At 40.7% G+C, this 21,422-nt stretch overlaps 1 long non-coding RNA gene and 1 pseudogene across 3 annotated transcripts in view; one reads left to right on the top strand and one right to left on the bottom strand.

Moving 5' to 3' along the window:
- LOC150059078 (uncharacterized) overlaps nucleotides 1–21,422 on the bottom strand; it is a 70,559-nt gene that overhangs the window by 45,146 nt on the left and 3,991 nt on the right. For 2 of the 3 annotated variants that reach the window (XR_016536676.1, XR_016536678.1), the window contains exon 2: nucleotides 2,661–2,738. This is a non-coding gene — a long non-coding RNA (uncharacterized LOC150059078). Of the gene's footprint in view, nucleotides 1–2,660; nucleotides 2,739–15,967; nucleotides 16,268–21,422 lie in introns of those variants that run through there. The other variant, XR_016536677.1, reaches the window with a different exon arrangement.
- Nucleotides 16,388–16,864, top strand: LOC150059079 (DNA-directed RNA polymerases I, II, and III subunit RPABC5 pseudogene; annotated as a pseudogene).

Genomic DNA, 21,422 nt, shown 5'->3' with positions numbered 1-21,422 from the left:
ATTCCCAGCCCAAAAGTATTTTTTTATATATGAAAATTTTTACTAAGCATACTTACAGAAGAGTCTTTATGATTGGTCACACCCATTGCAATGCCTCTAGAATTAGCTCAAGTCTATAGGATAAGGTTGGAGGCATGGTTCAAGAGATAGAGTGCTAGTCAACACAGACTCCAGGTTAAATAAACCTCAAACCTCTTTTGAAGGCAGCGGCTTCTCTGTTGATGATCAAATATAAAAAACTACATATCCAAGTTGAGACCTAGGGCTAGGTGGGAAGGACTTAATACTACTAACACAGGAAAATTCTAGGTGAAAGTGCATTTCTGGTGCCTAGCCTTTATGAAGCCCTGGGTTAGATTCTTCAGTACCACATAAAGAGAAAAAGTTGGAAATTGTGCTGTGGATCAAGTGGTAGAGGGCTAGCCTAGAACAAAAGCAGCTTAAGGACAGTGTCCAGCCACTGAGTTCAAACCTCAGGACTGGCAAAAATTAATAAGATAAAAACTTTTTTAAAGTAGCATTTCTTCAGAAGAATGATGCAGACCATTTTAATTTAATCAGGTCTTGATTTAAAAGAGAAAAGAGTCATGGGATCTTCCTTTCACTCTGTAGTTCAAAGACTGGATTTTGAATGTCCTAATCATATTTACAATTTCTACTCTACAAAGCCAGTATTCACTGAGGCTGAGCAGGAACAAGCCTGAGCCTGTTGGGAACGGTATGAAGACTTTAGAGCGAGGGTGCCATCTTTGCTCTCTGTCCCAATTGAAGAGGAGGGCTTGGAAAATTGTGTGGATTCCAAGGATCTTCTTCCTAGCCAGATGACATAATAGAGCTATACACATTCTTGCAGAACTTCCTAGGTTATTGCTTCCCTTTAATGATCTTTTCTAAGACAAGAAATTAGGGTTCTGCACCAACCAATGGAGGGAAGCAAAAAGATGGAAGTTAGAGGGGTCAAGTATAAGGGGAGTGATATTGATTCCTCTACTAATATTGGCTTCAGGGGGACTTCCTGCTAACACTATGGGTTTTTTTTCTAATCATGACCCCTAATCATGAAGAAAACAGGGCCAGGAGCATAGCCTAGTGGTAAAGTGGAGATGGGGAGGAGGAGGAAGAAGAGGAGGAGGAGGAGGAGGGGGAGGAGGGGAGGAGGAGGAGGAGGAGGAGGAGGAAGAGCAGGAGGAGGAGGAAGAGAAAGAAGAAAACAGAAAGAGAGGCCTCCAGAAATGGCTGTGCCTAATCATGTATCTCAGGATGGATCTGTATTTCAGCAAGCATCTTGATGTTGGTGGAGGGCAATACTAAGGTTTGAATTCAGGCCTTGTGCTTGCTAGCCTGGCACTCTACTACTACTTGTACCATTCTCTTGTTCCTTCCTAATTATATTTTTGTTGTTTATGTTTGTTTGTTTGTTCAGATGGAGCTTCATGCTTTTGCTCCAGCCAGCTTGGACTGTAGTCTTCCCAATCTTCAGTTCCCAAATAGCTGGGATTATAGAGCAAGCCACTACTCTCAGCCTTCAAACAACTCAATGAAAACATGTCTACTCCTTAGGCCTCTGTTTCCCATCAAAGCCCTAAGGCCATCATACCAGGGTTTCAAGGGACTCCCTTTGAGCAGAAGCCAAATGACATATATATATATATATATATATATATATATATATATATATATATTTGTCTTTTCTTTTTTGGTACTGGGGATCAAACCCAGGATGTTGCACTTGGTAGCCAAGTGCTTGGCCATTGAGCTACATCTCAGCCCCCAAAGGGTACTTGTAAGTTCTTAGGTCCTAGTTTTCTCTTTGAATCTTCTTCCACTCTGTCTCTCTTCTCTGGTACTAAGACTTTTGTTTTTCTCTGTGGACTCATCCTCTGTCTACTCAAGAGTTTCTGGCCAGAGAGTTTTCTTTGGACCACTGGAATTCTATCTTACCTGGACAGTCTGATTTTTAACTATGTACAGATAATTTACACACCTTTTTGTCTAGCACTGACTTTCCCTCTGCACATGCAGTAACTGAATACCAAACACTTGATGTTTGAATACCAAACAAGATGTTAGTTATGAAAATTCCACAGACACCTAAAATTAACTTCTACACAAATAACCTCATTATTTTTATTTCACATAGCCCCCTCCCTTACCCCAAACTATATAAAAGAATCCCAGGGAGAGCCTTCTAGTCTATTTGTGAATTTACAGCACCCACCCACACTCAGACATCCAGTCCGGAGCTGGAGGGGCTGCTTATATGCCTCTGTCTTCCTTATACTTCTTTTTAATGTCCAAGTGCTAAATTTGTCTCCTCTGCTGTAACAGTCTTGCCCCTGAACTACTATCTCCTAATTGCACTTGGACTAGTTCCTTCTTAAAACCATATTCTACCTTGGAGCTAGAAGGATAAATTCAAGTTTTCCCTGTTATTTTCCTGACTAAGAAACTTGAAAAGCTCAGGCTTAATCACAAATTCACCTTGATTTGACCTTTACCTATTTCTCTGCCATCATCCATTCTCCAAATTGTACCTGTTATTTCCATAATCCACCATGCTGATTCCCAGCTCCTTGTTCCAGATTATGCTGGGAATGCCCTGTCCACCCCCTCGTGACCTGAAATGCTTGCCTTTAAAGGTATAATTAGAAATAACTCACATGTTGTCATCTCCAAGAATTCTCTGATCCACAGGGGTGAGTTGTGGCTGCCTGTCATTCTGTGCTGTGATTACACATCTGGGAAAATAACCAAGACGATGAGCAATCAGTCTTTTAAGATACTACCAGTTCAGAGTCTAGTATAGCAACCTGACAGACTCCGACACCTGATTTCATTAACATATTAAGAACAGGCCCATTTTTTAGTGACAGACTTATATTAACTACTTTTATAAATATATAAAGTTAGAATATGGAGAATTTAATTTTAGTAAGAACTATAACTTTGCTAAAAACTGATACTTAGATAAAAGACTGTTGTGCTCTTTCCTTACCTATAGATTCCCTGTGCAAGTGAGTGAAAACCAGAATAATGAATTCTAGGTAAATCAAACAACTAGCTGAATTGGGATTAAGCCTCTATCTGCACATCAGTAAAGAACATGACAATGGAGTGTTGGCATTAAAACAATGCTCATTAGTATTCTGTCTTCGCTGGGTAAAGCCTATGTATTTACTACCAATGATCATCTCTGTGATGTCCTTTTTTTGCCAGTCCTGGGGCATAAACTCAGGGCCTAGGAACTGTCTTTGAGCTTTCTCAAGGCTACCACTCTACCACTTGAGCCACTTCAGGCTCTTTCTGTGTACGTGGTACTGAGAAATTGAACCCATGTATGCTAGGCAAGCTCTCTACCACTAAGCCACACGCCCAGCCATATGGTGTGCTTTTTATGTTTCTGACCAACCTTCAGTCTTGGCCTTGGTACTGGCTCATTAATCTTCTATAAAGTTACTCAAAGACTTATTAGCAAAGATCATCCTTTTGGCTCTTGCTTTGATCCTTTGAGTGTGGATTTTGTAATTGTGTTGAGAACCTGGGTTCAATACCCAGTATCCCATACCCCCAAAATCAGAACCATATTTTCAATTTTTGTTTTTTTTTAGCCAGTGCTGGGGCTTGAACTCAGGGCCTGAGCACTGTCCATGGGCTTTCCTCTGAGTAAGAACTCTACTACTTGAGCCCCACTTCCAGCTTTTTTTATGTTTGTGGTACCAAGGAATCAAATCTGGGTCTTCTTGCATGCTTGGCAAGCATTCTACCTCTAGGCCAAACTCCCAGTCCCCTTATTTTCAAATTCTTGTTGGAGGCCTCTGCAACAACCAAGTAGAACTAGGAACCTCCATCATCACTATCAGAAGCAGTGGGCGGGACTGTGCAGGGAAGATGATGTAAATGATAGATCTTACAGGGGGTTAAGCAGAAGTTAAAAGGTTTGTGCAGTATAAAAGGCTGCAGCCATTGAAATCATTTTTAGAGTTAGAAGTTACCACAGTAGTTGATAAAATTGTAATGGAAAAACACTAGAAGAAGTAAAGGAATGTGACTAGAGGTTTGGATCTACAGGCAAAGAAAGCAAAGGATAGCATTGTGTTTTCCCGCCCCAGCTCTGTGGACATCACAACGGACATAAGAGTAACTCCTAGGGGCCGGGAGTTTGGCCTAGTGGTAGAGTGCTTGCCTAGTATGCAGGAAGACTCGGATTTGATTCCTTGTTACCACATACATAAAAAAATCTGGAAGTGGGGCTGTGGCTGAAGTGGTAGCACTCTAGCCTTGAGGAAATCCCAAGGACAGGGTTCAGGCCCTAGGCTCAAACCCGGGACTGGAAAAAGGAAAAAAAAAAAAAAAAGAGTAGCTCCTAGAAATGCAGCAGAAGCAACACCTGGAGTGTTGGTAGCAATGCATGGTCCCAGGTCTACTTCTGGTCTACTGAATCAGAAAATCTAGATGTGTTTTAACAAGTCTTTGGCGTGAGTGATCCCAAGTGCAGTCTGATCACCAGTGAGTGACCTTGGCATAGTGCATGACACTCAAAGCAGTGTAGGGTGCTTTGACCCAGGCTAGTCAACTTCTAGATGAATTCTTCCTGAGGTTATAAAGTGGTTTTACCCTGGTCAGCCTCATAGACCTTCTTTTACCTGTATATGAGTTCTTCTAATCAAGCACACTGGAGGTATTTAATAACAGCTAAAGAACTAAACTAAATGACTTAGTTCACATATGCTTAAGATAAGTTAATTTTGCTCTTTCAATCTCTATGATTTTCCAAGTCCTCATTCATGTCATTTGTCTCCATTTTCCCGAAGATTGCTGTCTTCTGGCCTCACCTACCTAATCAAAGGTGTTCAGAGCTCTCAAATCATCCTGTTGTGCAGTCTCTTCTTCCCTCTCCAAATTCAGTCCCTCAGAAACTTACTCCACCTCCAGGCCTCAGTATGGCTGAGATGGCATAATGTCCAGGTACTGACTCCACTTAAGATTCTCATTATGTTATGTTCAACGTGGCTTCCCAGTGGGCTCTGCCTGTTTCCATCCTCCTTGAATCCACAACCCTGGTTAACTGCTTCATTCCTTTTGTGAATGCTTCCATCTTTGTCTCTCCTTCCACCCTGGCTTTCATTCCACTCCAGCCAACACCATAATCTGAGTTTTATCAGGTCCTCAGAATTAAGGTCTTCAGGCCTGGTCCTTTGAGATTGACTCTGAGTAGTCTCTCCACTCCCAAGCCTCTCCTAGGGCTGACCATTATGCCTGGATTAACTTTCATCAGACGTGTGCGTCATAGACAGATAGTGGGATATTGCAGAGCAAATTGTCATACACAAGCAGGCACCATTCTGTCACCAGGGAACCGGCACATAATCCTCTCCATAGAGTCTACCCATCTTTCTTCTCTCTCTTCCTTCCTCTTTCCACCCCCTCTCTTTTTTCCAGTCCTAGGTTGAACTCTCAGGGCCTGATCACTGGCCTTGGACTTTCTCAAGGCTAGAGCTCTACCACTTGAATCTCTGCACCACTTCCAGCCTTTTCTGTGTATATGGTATGGAGGAATCAAACTCAGGACTTTGTGCATGCTAAACAAGCACCCTACCACTAGGCCACACTCCCTCCCCCCGCAATTTTCTTTCCCTCAGAGCCCAGCTGTTCTCCCTCCTTAAACACTTTGTCCTCTCTCTTTCCTCTCAGACTGTCCCCTAGAACTCAAATTTGATTGCCAAGTCGCCACTACTGATGAATACCTGCCATTCTGTCAGTAGTCCCTTTTGACAATCCAAAATGGCCCAAAAGAGCTTTGTTAAGTTCTGCAACTGAAGACAGTTCTTTTCTTTGAGAGAATCTAAGTTGGGGTTGGAGATGTGGTTCAAGTGGTAGAGTGTCATTCAGTGAGTGAAAGTTCTAAATACTGAGAGAAGCCAACCTAATTGATTTTAATCACACACACACACACACACACACACACACACACACACACACACACATCACTTGTTTTGATTGTTTTAGGTTGAGAGAGGAGGTCTCTCTTTATGTGGGCTAAGCTTGCCTGAAAATTACCATCCCCTTGACTCTGATCACTGAATGCTAGGATTATAGAAGTTTATTTTACTTAATCTTTTTTCTTTTTATTATCTTTAAGTAGTTGTACAAAAGAGTTGCTGTTTATTTTGTTTTCTTTTTTTTTTTTTCGCCTGTCCCTGGGTTTTCTCAAGGCTAGGGCTCCACCACTTGAGCCACAGCACCACTTCTGGCTTTTTGCTACGTATGTGGTACCGAGGAATCAAACCCGGGTCTTCGTGCATGCTGGGCAAGCACTCTACCACTAGGCCAAACTCCCGGCCCCAGGAGTTGCTGTTTAATGAAGCAGTTTATGGATACAATATATATTGTGTGTGCGTGTGTGTGTGTGTGTGTGTGTGTGTGTGTGTGTGTGTCATGGGGCTTGAGGTCTGGGCCTGGGCACTATCTCTGAGCTCTTCTGCTCAAGGCTACCGCCCTACCCTTTGAGCCACAGCCTCATTTCACCTTTTCTAGTGATTAATTGGAGATAAGTCTCATGGACTTTTTAGTGTCTGGGCTGGCCTTGAACCATGTTCCTCATATCTTGGCCTGGTGAATAGCTAGGCTTATAGGCATGATACACCCACCCGGCTTGGATACAATATATATTGACCAATGTCACCCTTTCATCATTCTCACCCATTCCTCCCCAATTCACCCTTTCCCTCACTCTTCTTAATGTTGTAAGGTACACTAAATCCTTGATTGCATTTCCCCCTCATTTATCTACTTCTTTCCCCTTGACCCTACCCTAACCCTATGAGTACCTGCTTTCTGATATTTACTTTGTTCAGTTCTGATTATTCTTTTTTAAGGAATTATACTATTTGAGATCTCCCTCTAATCTCCTTTGAAAATATATTTCAGCTAATATATTTGTATATACTTGTATATACTTTGTATATAGAGAGGCTAAATCTAGTCTCTCTATATAAAGGAAACATATACATCCTTTGTCTCTCTGGACCTGGCTTATTTCCATTAACATAATTTTTCCAGTCTTAACTATTTCTTTACAAATGGTAGAATGGCTATCATTCTTTCTAATGGATGGGTAAAATTCCATTGTGTATATACAACACATTTTATTGATCCATTTGTCCACTGAGGGACATTTGGGCTGATTTCATACATTGGTTATGGGTGAATAATGCTGAAGTAACCATGGTTGTGCTGGCAAATTTATTGTATCCTGGTTTATCAAGCTTTAAATTCTATTCTAGAGCCATGATACTAAAAACAGCTTAATACTGGCACAAAACAGACCTAAAGACCAATAGAACAGAATAGAAAACCCAGAAACAAATCTACAGACTTACAGCCATTTAAAACCTAATTAGGAAGTCAAAAATACAGTCTGGAAGAAAGACAGCTTCTTCAACAACTGGAGCTGGCAAAACTGGATGTCCACATGTGAAAAAGCTGAAACTATATCTTTATACATCACTTTGTACCAGCATCAATTCAAAGTGGATCAAAGACTTCAATGGAAAACATGAAACCATGAAACTACTACAGACAAGAATAGGGAAAACATTAGGGCTTCTAAGCATAGGAAGAAACTTTCTGTGTAAAGACTCAGAATCACAGCATATCAAAGAAGACTTGACAAATGAAACTACATCAAACTGGAAAGTTTCTGCACAGCAAAGGATACATTTTACTTAATTTCAACAAAATGTTATTTTCTCCCCACTAACAGGTTACAAAAGGATAGAATAAGTTCAGGCTATCAGAGGTCATCAGACAGGGTTGCATGTATCAGGCCCTTGGCAGGAGGTCAGAGGTTCCAGTGGCTTCTGAAATGTGGTGGAATCCTGACACAAAGAAGGATCCAGCATTGAAAGAGGTGTTAGGAAAGAGGGTAGAATTGGAGGTTGGCCAATTCTACTCATGGAGAGAGAGGTGAATTTTTTTTTTTTTTGAAACACCAAGGGAGAGAAATCAAGAACTATAGACACTGAGGCCCATGGACCTTCTGGCCACAGGGAAAAGTAAACCCAAACATTTTTGGGGAAGCTGTTTCCAGATTTTCTTGGGATGACATAATGGTTTTCTCAGTGGCTATGCATCTCTTATTCCTGTGAAGATTTAGAATTAGAGATATAATGAAGTCAAATCTCATGGTACTTTTTAAATAAAATTTATATATTTGATATATAGTTGATTTTAAGTATGTCTAGTGTTTGACATTTTCAACACTTCTCTTTAATGCTTTTATTTTTAAATACTTCTAGTATTTACTAGAAAAACTTCTGTGAGGTCCTGAGTAACCAGCACACAAAAAATAAATTTTTGTCTTTTTTTAATGTTCCATAGTGAATTGCCAAGAAAAGAGTATTTGAGGCAATTTGAGTTAGTCAGCAAGGGTGCAGTTTGGGAAAGATAAGCAGAGGTTAATAACAAATGACGTAACATAAACTATAACTTCTCACCTTCTTTCCAAGCTTGTTTCCCTAGCCACCTCCAAAGTCTGCAACTGAACATTCTTGCACCATCTTCAACTCTGCATTTCAAAAACTTAGCACATCATTTCACTATCCCTGCCTCTCCTATCTTGATTTTAGGTCAGAGATAATAATGTGTTTCCTGCACCAGAATCACCCAGCTTAACAGGTCGGGACCCTTACAGTCATGTTTCACTCTTATTATTTAAGTCCACTGTCCAGTTCTGATCATATAAGGGGCTTGATAGTTGCTTTTGTCAAGGAGCGGTAACTCTTTACTTGGGCCCAGAAATTAACAGAAAGCAAGATATAAGGTAGGTATCCTAGCCTCCATTTTGTACCTAGGTCCTTTACCCTGAGTTATTTTCTGTTACAGTCACTTGACAACCACCTAGAAATCCAGAAGGGACTAGACCCAAGGAACAGATTAATGATCTGTTTATCTTCACCAGACTATTTCCCTCAGGTAATAAAGTGATGACAGCTTCTTCAGAACCCCTTCTAATATAGAATAACCATAGGAACACATCTGTGTTCATGCATATGCCCTCTTCACCTAAACCTATAGCTCATGTCAAGAGGAGCTGAAGTACTGTCTTCCTAAGGTTGCCTACACCACATAATAAGTCTTTCTCTGCCCTTCCCTATGTCTCTATTTGGCATATACGACTGAGTGGCCAGATGTGACCTAGAATGCTTGGAGTTTCAGCCTAAGGCCTAAAACTCCAGTATCATGATAGCCTTTCTATGTCAGGACCACTTGTTCCAATATTCTGGGTCATAACCATTGTCTATGACCAGATCACCTTCCACCAGACATACCGTGAAATATTTCTATAGTAGTTACTTGTCAGCCTCACCTGCTGTACTTCATTGATCTCTGTTTCCAACTCTAATATTAAATTAACAAACTTCTACTGACTTACTCATGTCTGTCAAATAAAACGTAAGCTTTCTATGGCTAGGAGTACTCTTACTAATGATAGCATTCTCATTTTTTCATTGTTTCTTGGTGGTACCATTCTATTCTTGTTAGGCTAATTTCTTGGCTCCATTCTCCATCTATGTTTATAAATCATCTTTGTATACCCCAGTTCCTCTGGACAGTTCCAATTCCTTTTACTTTGGGTCCCTTATATATAATTCTTCTCTCAAATACTGTCAAATACTCCTTCTTAAGCTCCAGTACAGATTTCATTTTTCAATATACAATTCACAATCCTTTGTCATGTGTATACATTTCTGTAACTAATTTTGTTGTGTTTATATTATTCTGTAAGATCTTGGGTTTTACAAGTGTATTGTTTCCTTAAAGAGATTATATGATTTGAGAAGAGTTTTAGCCACCTTGCCAACCACAGTGGTTGTAAAGAGAGTCAAATGAGATAGTTTATTTGGAAGTGCTTTGTAAGCTACAAGGCTTTATTCAAATACTGTGTGAGAGTAGCTATGGCATATCTTTATATCTGTAAACCAAGATTTGAACTTGGGAGCTAGACCTAGTAGTTTTCATTTACTTGTGTTGTTTTAAACAAAATTCAGTCTCTCAAGCTTCAGGAACATCACCAGTAAAATAGTCATCATATACTTTACAGAATAGAGGGGTTAGGAAGATCAAACAGATTGGCATCAATAAACACTTTATGAACTTTAAGGCATCCATAAATGTATATTTTTCAGCAATAGTGAGGTAAGCATTTGACACGTAAATGCTGACACAGATACTAATTCATGTTGGCTTTGTGACTCAAAAAGATTACAAGATGCTGAGCATATTCCATTAGGGCTCAAGCAGCATCACTTCCTAAATGGCAAATCCAAGCAGAGTCAAACAACTCTAGTGACTCATGCATACTGAACATGTCTTACTCAAGAAGTAAACAGAACTCCAGATGTGAATGAAATTGAAAACCACATAGAAATTGCTCAATTATGAGGGACTATTTGAAAGACAAGACATTTGTCCAAGTTATCTCAACTTCTAAATCCTATATTAGAAACACATTCCTCATTCAACACTTTTTATTGTAAGAAATGTTAATTATCCACCAACTGGACATCAAGCACTATTTCAGGGTCTAGAGATACACTAGAGAAGATAATTGACAATCCAGTTCTAGAAGATCTTAATATTCCAATAGGAGAGAGATACATGTAAGTACTTACACATTATACTAAGTACTTTGGAAAAATGTTAGTACTATGGAGTACTATAGTATAGTACAGATAGTAGAGTACAGTATAGTAGAGTATAGATAGTAGGGTAGGGAGCTCTACAGATGGCATACATAAGGAAAGTATCAATATGGAGTGACATTTAAGCTGAGAATGGAGAATGAAGTAGACAGACTATTGCCATAATATCTTAGCTCATTTCATAAAACCTAGCTAAATTTGATTAAAATATAGGTTTAAGCATTTTAAAATTTGGGCCTCATTATGGATGGGATAGGTTCCATTTGCTTCTGTCATTAATTGTTATGAAATTAGGCTATTTTTTTTTGTCAGTAAGGGGTCTTGTTATATCTCTTGCTTGCTAGTCTGGCACTCTGCCCTCAGCCATGACTTCAGTCCTAGTTTGTTTTTTTTTTCTTTTTTCTTTTTTCTTTTTTTTTTTGCCAGTCCTGGGCTTGAGCTCAGGACCTGAACACTGTTCTTGGACTTTCTCAAGGCTAGAGCTCTATCACCTGAGCCTTAGCATCACCTCTGGCTTTTTTCTATGTGTGTGGTACCAAGGAATCCAACTCAGGTCTTCGTGTATGCTAGGCAAGCACTCTACCACTAGGCCAAACTCCCGCCCCCCCCCTTTTTTTCTTTTTTCTTTTTTATTGTTGGGATAATGAATAGAGAGGTTACAGTTACATTCGCCAGGTAGTAGATGCACTACTTCTCACACATTAACACACTTTCTCATGTTTTTGTCCCCATTTCCCTTCCCTCACCCCCTCACAATCATCTTGTTTTCCCTCCTTCCCTTTCCTATTTCAAACAAACAAACATATATACAATATACCAGGTAACAAAGTCAGATACAGTAACAATGAGATTAACCATAAGGGTAAAAAATGAGAAATAACATTACATTAAGAAGAACAATCACACAGATAAAGCTCTTGTTTCTATATTCTAGAGTTCCTTTCATTCAGTCTCATCCTATATGACCTTATGTACATAGGTTTTGAGCTATTCTAATCCTCTGCTAGGAGAGTCCTAGATGTGTACTAATTATTACAAATGAGGGAAACCATTGAGCCTATGTTTCTTTGGGTCTGGCTTACTTCATTTAATATGATTTTTTTCCAAGTCTGTCCATTTCCTTACTAATGGGGCGATGTCATTCTTTCAGATGGCAGCATAGAATTCCATTGTGCATAAGTACATCTTGTTGATCCATTCATCTACTGAGGGGCATCTGGGTTGGTTCCATATCTTTGCTATAGTAAATAATGCTACAATGAACATCGTTGTGCTAGTGGCATGTGCTAGTGGCTTTAGTATGTCCTTGTTTCTGGACATTTGGGTAAATGCCCAGGAAAATGCCCAGGAGTGGAATTGCTGGGTCATAGGGAGCTATATATTTTGTCTTTTAAGGAATCACCATAATGCTTTCCATAGTGGTTGAATGAAGTTACACTCCCACCAACAGTGTACTAGGGATCCCTCCTGGCCACATCCCCACCAGCATCCTTCTATGTCACCCTGCACCAGAATTAATTCCAAATGGATCAAAGACCTTGAGGCAAAAGCAGATACCCTGAAAACTTTACAAGAAGGAATAGGAGATACACTAGGTCTCCTTGGAACAGGACAAAACTATTTTAATAAAGACCCAGAAACACAACAAATTAAAGAAAGTTTGGACAAATAGGACTGCATTAAACGGCAGAGCTTCTGTATGGCAAAGTATTATCTACAGCTAAAAAAATTGAGTCTCTCCAAAACAAATCTTCAAAGAAACAATCATCCCATTAAAAGATGGACTAAAGACTTCAAGAGAGACTTCTCTGAAGAAGAAATAAGAATGGCCTATAAACACATGAAGAAATGCTCATCCTTGGCCATAAAAGAAATGAAATCAAAACAACTTTGAGATTCCTCTCATTCCAGTTAGAATGGCCATGACCAAGAACTCTAATAACACACTACTCCTCCTTAACCTTTGTCCAACATCCCTCTCCTTTTAGGAGATTTTAATGCATTTCCCCATGCCATTTTCATCTATCTCTCTAAATTGACATATCCCCTTCCTTCTCTCCCTGCTCTCATCCTAGGTTTTGCTTGTTGTCTAGTGAACTTTTCTGCTCTAGCTAACCTCAAACTATAGTCTGCCATATCTCAGCCTCCTGAGTACCTAGGATTACAAGAGTGAACCAGCTGATATACAGTTGTGTGTCATTTTAATGTTTTAAATAAATACACATTCATTATTAATTCAGAAATAGAGCAAATTCCTCAAATTTTCAATACGGATCCTTATCTGTAAAGAAATGGACAATGTCTCAGAACTAGAGAGAAAGAATTTGCATCACTAGGAAAACTGGGAATAATTCTAAAGTCTGTTCAATACAATAGACTCTTGGCTCTGAGTCTGTTTTACTTTATATTGTAGGTAAAGCAAAACAATTTTTTGGTCTGAGACCGTGACTCAAACTTAGTACCTGATGCTTTCACTCAGTAGCTACTGCCTACCAACTGAGGCACATTTCTAACCTCAATAAATTGAAATTTCAGTTCATTGGTCTCATTAGCTTCATTCCTAGTGTTCAATCGCCATTCCCCTGTGTGGCTACTATATTAAATGATACATAGAGAGAAATTTCCAACATTACAGAAAGTTATATCAGACAGCCTGATGTAGACTTAGGCAAAATACCACTGAGGTTGTAAACTAACTTTTAAAACTTAGCTAACCAATACATAAATACTCAAGAGCTGGCTCTGGTGGCTCACACCTGTAATCCTAGCTATTCAGGAGGCTGAGATCGGAGGATCAAGGTTTAAAGTCATCCCAGGCACCAAAGTTGTCCATGAGCCTCTTATCTCTAATTAACTACCAGAAAACTGGAAGTCGTGCTGTGGCTCAAAGTGATAGAAGGCTAGCCTGGGGCTGCAGAGCTTGGGGACAGTGCCCAGGCCCAGAGTTCAAGCCCTGCAACCAGCCAACAACAACAAAAAAAACCCCAAAAAACAAAAAACTCAAGATACTTATAGAAACTCGGTAGTACAATAATTCAAACATATTCCAACACCAGAACAACAATTTCATTTGCAATAAAAACTGCCTATATTAGATTTCTAAGGCCAGGCAGGGATATGTTGGGTGAATGGCTACACAAATAATTTTGTCACAAAAATCACACATAGGCAGTTATAGCCTATGATTTAAAAATTACTTAATGTAAATTTAGATTAAAACAAACATACTGTATATTAACTGAATTAGGTATTCTGCTCTGATATCTGAGTCAACAGCACTGACATGATGAAAAAGAAAAGAGCAAATGAGCTTTAATTATATTCAACATCTTTAGTGTCACTTGTCACATTATCTCATTTTTGCTATCATTATGGACTTAGCTGTTTTGGGGGTCGGGGGGGTCAGTCATGGGGCTTGAACTGTGGGCCTGAGCACTGTCCCTGAGCTCTTCAGCTCAAGATTACCACCCTACCCTTAAGCCAAGCCCCACTTCTCGTTTTCTAGAGGTTAACTGGAGATAAGAGTCCCAGGTCCTTTTATACCCAGGCTGGTTTTGAACCGTGATCCTCAGATCTCAGCCTCCTGAGTAGCTAGGATTACAGGCGTGAGCTACCACACCCGGCAGTGGTAAAATTTCTGAATGACAGTCATATTTTTCTGCTTTTTTGGGGGGTGAATCTCTAAGGATAATCATGCCAATTATTTTTCTATTTACTTACATTTACAAATGTGTGGCTTAGTACTCTGGTCTTAGGTTTGTGAGAATGTTGGTATTCTGAGGTCTTGGATGGTGGCTTTCAGCACCTTGCTAGTTTGGGGTTTTTTTGTTTTTTGCCATTGGGCTTGAACTTGGGGCCTGGGTGCTCAAGGTTAGTGCTCTACCACTTGAGCCACAGCACCACTTCTGATTTTTCTGGTGGTTAACTGGAGCCCTCGCTTTGAAACGAAATCCTGAGAACTCAGCATCTTGAGTAGCTAGTATTAAATGAGTGAGCTACAAGGCACCTGGCTTAGTAGTTCTTTTTTCAAATACAAATTATCTTGTTAAAGTTAAATGGCAGATAAGCATTCTTTTCATTCTCTTTTAAAACAGATTTTTAAGCCAGGCATGAACCTTGATCCTCAGATCAAGGCTCAAAGCCAGCCAGGGCACAAAAGGACCGGAGATTCTCATCTCCAGTTAACCTCTAGAAAATGGGAAGTGGGGATTGGCTCAAGGGTAGGGTGGTAACCTTGAGCAGAAGAACTCGAGGACAGCGCCAGGTCGAGTTCAAGCCCCATGATCCACTAAATAAATAAATAAATAGATTTTTATGTAGGATGAAATTTAGATCTTCCAAAAATTTTAGCGAACAGGAATGATAATCCCTAAGTTGGTATCCTATAGTAACTGTAATTCTGTAATTATATAAAAGGAAATACAAAATCCAGACTATATACTTCCAAGGAAGAAACACTCAGTAAGTCTTCTACATGTAAATCTGTCACTATAATAATTTGACATATGGGCCAGGAGTTTGGCCTAGTGGTTAAAGTGCTTGTCTAGCATGCGCCAAGACCCGGGTTTGATTCCTTGGTACCACATGCATACAAAAAAGCCGGACGTGGTGCTGAGGCTCAAGTGGTAGAGCTCTAGCCTTGAGAAAGTTCAAGGACAGTGCTCAAGCCCTGAGCTCAAGCCCAGGACTGGCCCAAATAATAATAATAATAATAATAATAATAATAATAATAATTTGACATATGCTGTGGGACATAGATGAGGAGTTATCCACCATTTAGCATGGACATATTTTCTTATTTAGTCTATGAATGAACCGAAAAACTTAAAAAGATTTGTAGGTGGAATTTGTTTATACTTTCTTGGTCTCCTAGAAGAAAAAACAAAGCAAGGCAATGAAGCATAGCTACATGCACTGCTTAATAAATAACACAGAACTGAAACTTTTTCCTTTACTCTTTCTGACAGGTAGGTACAGGAAGTTGTACTCAGATGTTCTTTCATATGTGCCGTCCTGGTCTTCTATCAGGAACAAACTCAGCAAAGATAGGACTAAGTGTGCCTGGAACTGGGTCCTTCCATGCTTGACCTGCCTTGGGCCTCATTTGGCTCCTCTGAGCTGCTGCTTTCAGAAGGAGGGCTTGTTAAATGGTAGCTATTAAGTCAGGGCGACTCAGCCCGTTTCTTCTCAGGCTTCCACCAACAAACACTTCCAATCCTCATCTAAATGTACCTGCATAGATACATAGGGGACCTTGTTCTCACCTGCATTGTAATTGTTGGCAATAATACGTTACTTGTTAAACACGGCATCCTCCATTGATATCCAAAGAATAATAACGTGCCACTGAAGGTGTGCCTCTTCTGTTGGGAATTATTATATTATATTCTCTCGCTGTATCAAATAGGCCTCTTAGACTCGAAACAGGCCAACTCTGATTTATACTACATAATGAGATGTCTATGCTGTGTATATATCCTAGATAACCGTACCACAAAATTATCTATAAATCTCTGAAGACGTTCAAGTAATGAACTGCTTTAGAGAAGCTAATCTATTATCAAAGACAGCAAGCAGGCAGGATCATGGAAAGGAGGGGGAGGGGGGAAGGGGAGGGAGGGGGAAGGGGAGGGAGGGGGAGGGGGAGGGAGGGGGAGGGGGAGGGGGGAGGAGGGGAGGGCGGCAGTTGGGCAGGTCAGGTGTGGCAGCACTAGCTTGTAATCCCATCACCACTCAGGGAGAAGCAGGAGGCTTGTGGGCCTAGGCCATTCTGAGCTACTTAAGTTCAGTCTCAAAAAGCAAATAATCATAGCCCTGGCCGCCAACGGCCATCAGCCGCCGCCAGCCGCCGCCAGCCGCCGCCATGATCATCCCCGTGCGATGCTTCACCTGCGGAAAGATCGTGGGCAACAAGTGGGAGGCCTACCTGAGTCTCCTGCAGGCCGAGTACACCGAGGGGGACGCCCTGGACGCGCTGGGCCTGAAGCGGTACTGCTGCCGCCGCATGCTGCTCGCCCACGTGGACCTGATCGAGAAACTGCTCAACTACGCTCCCCTGGAGAAGTGACCGGCCGGACCCTGGGGAGTCCGCGCCATGCCCGCCATGCCCGCCTGCTGCACGGCGACTGCTCAGCCCTCGTTCTGGACAGGAGCTCCCAGTAAAGGTCACCAAGAGATCCTGCGGAGCCGGCTGGTTGTCTGGGGCTCCTGGCCTCGAACACTGGGTCTAGGCGGCGCCATCTTGGCCACGTGGCGGAGAGGGAGTTGGGTTTCACCGGGCCGCCTTGTGGGCCGGCTTGTCTTCTCTGGGGAGGAAGGTGACCTTCTGACTCCCAGGTGATAGGCCTACCGGAATTCCTAGAGCCAGGGACTTGGACGAGGTTACTGGACCTGTTTAGGCCGAGACCATCTTAGGTGTCTCTCCCCCGGTCGCCATGGCATCCCACTTCGGCTCCCCGTTGGGGTTGATGTAGTTTGTTGACGTTGTTTTTCTGCTCGTTCCTGAACTCCTGGCTCCGTTTTCTGGCAGTGTTAAGTGCATTTGAGGGACTGCAGGTTTTGGTGAAGGAGTTTGCCTGTGTCTGCTGACTCTACAATAAAGACTCCCAATTCAAACGCTCAAAACGTGGCGCCTCTTTTTCTCACGATGGGTTTACCTTACAACACCCGTCTTCGGGGTCCCTTATTCCTGGACTTGACCCAGACATTCTCAACTGGACAGCCCGCAGTAGAAAGAGCCCCAGCTGGCTAGGCCCTGGGCAGTCCAGTGCCTTAGTCTTCTCCCTCACAGCTCTCAGAGCCTCTCCTCATGGGTGGGCGGGTAGGTGGCTATGGCCCTTGCAAGTCGCAGAAGAGGATACATCCACAAAGTAAGGCCCCAGCCTAGTGGGAGTTGGGAGTCATTCTTTGTGGTGTCCTCCCCAGGTCCATTAGTAGCTGAAGGCACATCTCCTCCCTCCCACCCCCCCCATGTTCTGTCCAGGTACTAAAGGCCACAAGGCCTTACATCCTGTCTCTCTGAATCTTTGTTTTCATTTTGTAGTACTGGTATTAACGGAGAGCTTTGTGCTTATAGAAAGATGCTCTGCACTTGAAAAAAATTAGTTATTATAGAAAGGGCAGGTAAATTCTTTGGTGCTGCTATCATATATTCTTCAAAGAATTTTCCTTTGCCTATAGAAATGGGCATCTGAAATGCTGAAAAGCACTGTTAATATATTACTAAGTATATACGGAATAAGTAAAGTATGAACATGTCAATTCAGCAGTCTTTTAAAATCACCAGCCAAAGATACTTGACCTCTAGTCACCTACCAGATGCTGCAGTTTGAAAGTAACTTCAGTCCAGCTCAGATGAAGCCACCCATAATTGCCTAAAGGTTATACCATCATGTTTCTACAGATTTTCAAGTTTTATATCAAACTTAGCTCTCAACACAAAGCCTGTACTAGATTATCCTTGGCTACTACTGAAGGCTAAGAAAAAGAAATCCATATGAAATTATTCCTGCATTTTAAGTTCTAAACAATTAATTCTCTACAAAGCAAGCTGCATAGAGGCAGAAATGTTAGCCAGTCTCAACATTTCATAACTTTAGTAAATATTTGATTTGTAATGGATGAATGAATTATATCACCCAATACATTTCATATAAAGAGCAACATAATTTTTTAAAAAATTTTACTATGGGGAGAATGTTTGTCTTCCAAATAAACCTAATGCACTTCTTTTCATCAGACAGTAAGAATTTGTTTTCTTTACCTTCCCTTCCAGGAAGATCAAAGTGACTCTGTTCCAAGAATATCTTAATTGGTCTCTTTTTTTTTTTTCTCATCTTTCAAATCCAGTACTTTTACATTATGACTGGAAGTACATTGTGGAAAAAAACCACCATCTAGGTGCTGGTGGCTTACATATGTAATCTTAGCTACTTGGGAGACTGAGATCTGAGTATCGCAGTTCAAAGCCTGCTTGGGCAGGAAAGTCCATGAGACTCTTTTTTTCATTTAGCCACCAGACCTGTGACTCAAGTGATAGAGTGGCTAGCTTTGAGCAAAAAGCACAAGGGACAGCACCTAGGTCCTGAGTACAAGTCCCAGGACTGGCACAAAAACAAAACAAACACACAATAAAACAAAAGCAAACTACCACCATGACAAAGGTTATTCAGTCCTATGTTCCCTTTTCATTCTAGCACCAGACAACTTCTCCCAGTTTTCATGGCCTAATCTATTTGTCCTTATTTGTGCTCTCCTCTCCCATTTGCCTTTATCCTTCCTGTCCTCTACCCTTCCTGTCTACCACATGCCATCCCTCAACATACACTTCTTACCTCTAGAGTATTTTGATATTTCCTCTGCCTCACAATGTCTTTTATTCTCAGTCCACATACTAGTCTCCTTTTTAATTCCCATATCAAAGACTTCATCCTTTGAAATTTACACTTGTCTATATTTGCATCAAAGCGATTATACTACCTAGGTATCATTGTCCCTATGGTAGTTTTCTGCCTATGTTAGGGTTGTGTAAGGAAGCAATGAAATTCCATGCATAATAGTTTTGGTACTCAGTAATGATTAGCTCTTAATTAAATTTCTATTTACATGAAATATTCTTGTATTGATTAATCTCAGACTATTCTCACATTGACCCCCACATCACATAACAGGAAATAAGTTAAGCATTTGATGTGCATCAACTATGGTGGTGTGAGCCATCAGCCCCCGAGTGGGAAATGAGAGGTACTTAATTATACAATTACAATTACACAATCACACAATAGTCAATTACAATAATACTGGTACAGTGGTAGTAGTATCCTGGTTATATTAAATATCATAAAGAGTGCACTGGTTCAACACAGATGACTGACCTTAGAAGAGCACTTTGTAAAAAAAAACTATAGTAATTTTACATTTCTTAGAGTTTCTTTCTTTTTGCAGTCCTGGGGCTTGAACTCAGGCCTGGGCTTTTTGGCTCAAGGCTAGCATTCTACCACTTGAATCACAGAGTTACTTCCGGCTTTTTGATTATGTGGTACTGGGGAATCAAACCCAGGGTTTCATGTATGCTAGGCCAGCAGTCCACCATTAAGTCACATCCCTAGCACTAAGTTTCTTATTCTTTTACAACAAAATTATTATTTTTTTGCCAGGTGTAGTGGCTCATGCCTGTAATCGTAGCTACTCAGGAGGCTGAGATCTGAGGATTAAGGTTCAAAGCCAGCCCGAGCACAAAAGGATCTGAGACTCTTATCTCCAATTAACCTCTAGAAAATGGGAAGTGGGGCTTGGCTCAAGGGTAGGGTGGTAACCTTGAGCTGAAGAGCTCAGGGAACAGTACCCAGGCTGTTCATGCCCCATGACCCACACAAAAATTTTTTTTTCTCCCAATATTTTCTGTTTATGAATCTGGGTTTAGGGCCCTAAGTAAGTGTCTGTTCCAGGATTTATATCTTCTTGTCACCCATTTTCTTAGAACTAAGGTCAAGTGACACAAAACCTAGGAAAAGGATCCAATTTCATATGCTTTTATGAATCTTCATTCTAAATTGATATGAGAAACTATAATACATATGAAAGAATATACAAATCTGAATGGGGCTCATCTTTCTGATATTAGCATGATAATTTATAGATTTGAGTATATATTATATACTCATCAACCTAGGAAACCAAAGAATCAGATAGTTGATCTTCTCAAATACTGAATCATTTGGATATAGTTTGCATCTTATCATATGTTTCTATCTCCAGGATAAACAAAATATATACCTTTCAGTTGGGAGAGAGCCACCACATTCATTTATTATCTATCTCAAGTGTATCTCTCAGCATTAACCTGAAGATCTTATACAACTAGCTAACTTTGTCTTACAATTACACAAGATATAATAGTGTGGATATACCTAACAATATTCGGAAACTTACTTGCAAATCAAGTTCAAGTGAATAACTTCTCTGGGGAGCCTTAGAATTTATTCACTAAATAAAACAAATTAGCTTAATGACAGTGCACATATAAAGACACTTCTGTATCTTGTAACTTGCATCTAAAATTAAATAATACAGATGAGCCAGATTTTTTTTTTGTTTGTTTTGCCAGTTTTGGACTTGAGCTCAGGGCCTGAGCACTGTCCTTGGACTTTCTCAAGACTAGAGCTCTACCACCTGAGCCTCAGCACCACTTCCGGCTTTTTTCTATGTATGTGGTACTGAGGAATCAAACCTGGGTCTTCATGCATGCTAGGCAAGCACTCTACCAGTAGGCCAAACTCCCAGCCCCAGATAAATATTTTTTAAGACCAAAAGGAAATGATGGGAGAGAAAATTGGTTGTGTATCGAAAAGGCAAAAGGAACTGGCAATTGTTTCATGTACTGCCTTTTACTTATAACCTTTATTAATTCTAACATAAGCGATCACACTGTTAAAATCAGAGGGAACCTGATTACTCTTAAACGGAGTGAAAGAATAAAGATGATTGTCACTGTACGAGTGCTTAGTTTTGTGGTGTAGAAGTGTTGTGCCAAGATTGTTCCATGTTCTGGGAATGACCCCCCCCCTTGTTTAGGGCCAATGTACTTGAACCCCAGGTGGTAACAGCTTGGTGCTCAGTGGTTAGACACCTGGGCCCTGATTCGACCAGTGGTTTGAGTCAAATAGCCAATCAGGTAATTGTACTTTCCCTATAAAAGCAGTGTAAAGTTCTTGCTCAGGG

This window comes from Megascapheus bottae, chromosome 9 (genome assembly GCF_031878675.1).
Source record: "Megascapheus bottae isolate mThoBot1 chromosome 9, mThoBot2.hap1, whole genome shotgun sequence".
Taxonomy (NCBI): domain Eukaryota; kingdom Metazoa; phylum Chordata; class Mammalia; order Rodentia; family Geomyidae; genus Megascapheus; species Megascapheus bottae.
Note: the sequence above shows the minus strand (reverse complement) of the source record. Positions and strands in the feature narration are given on the sequence as shown.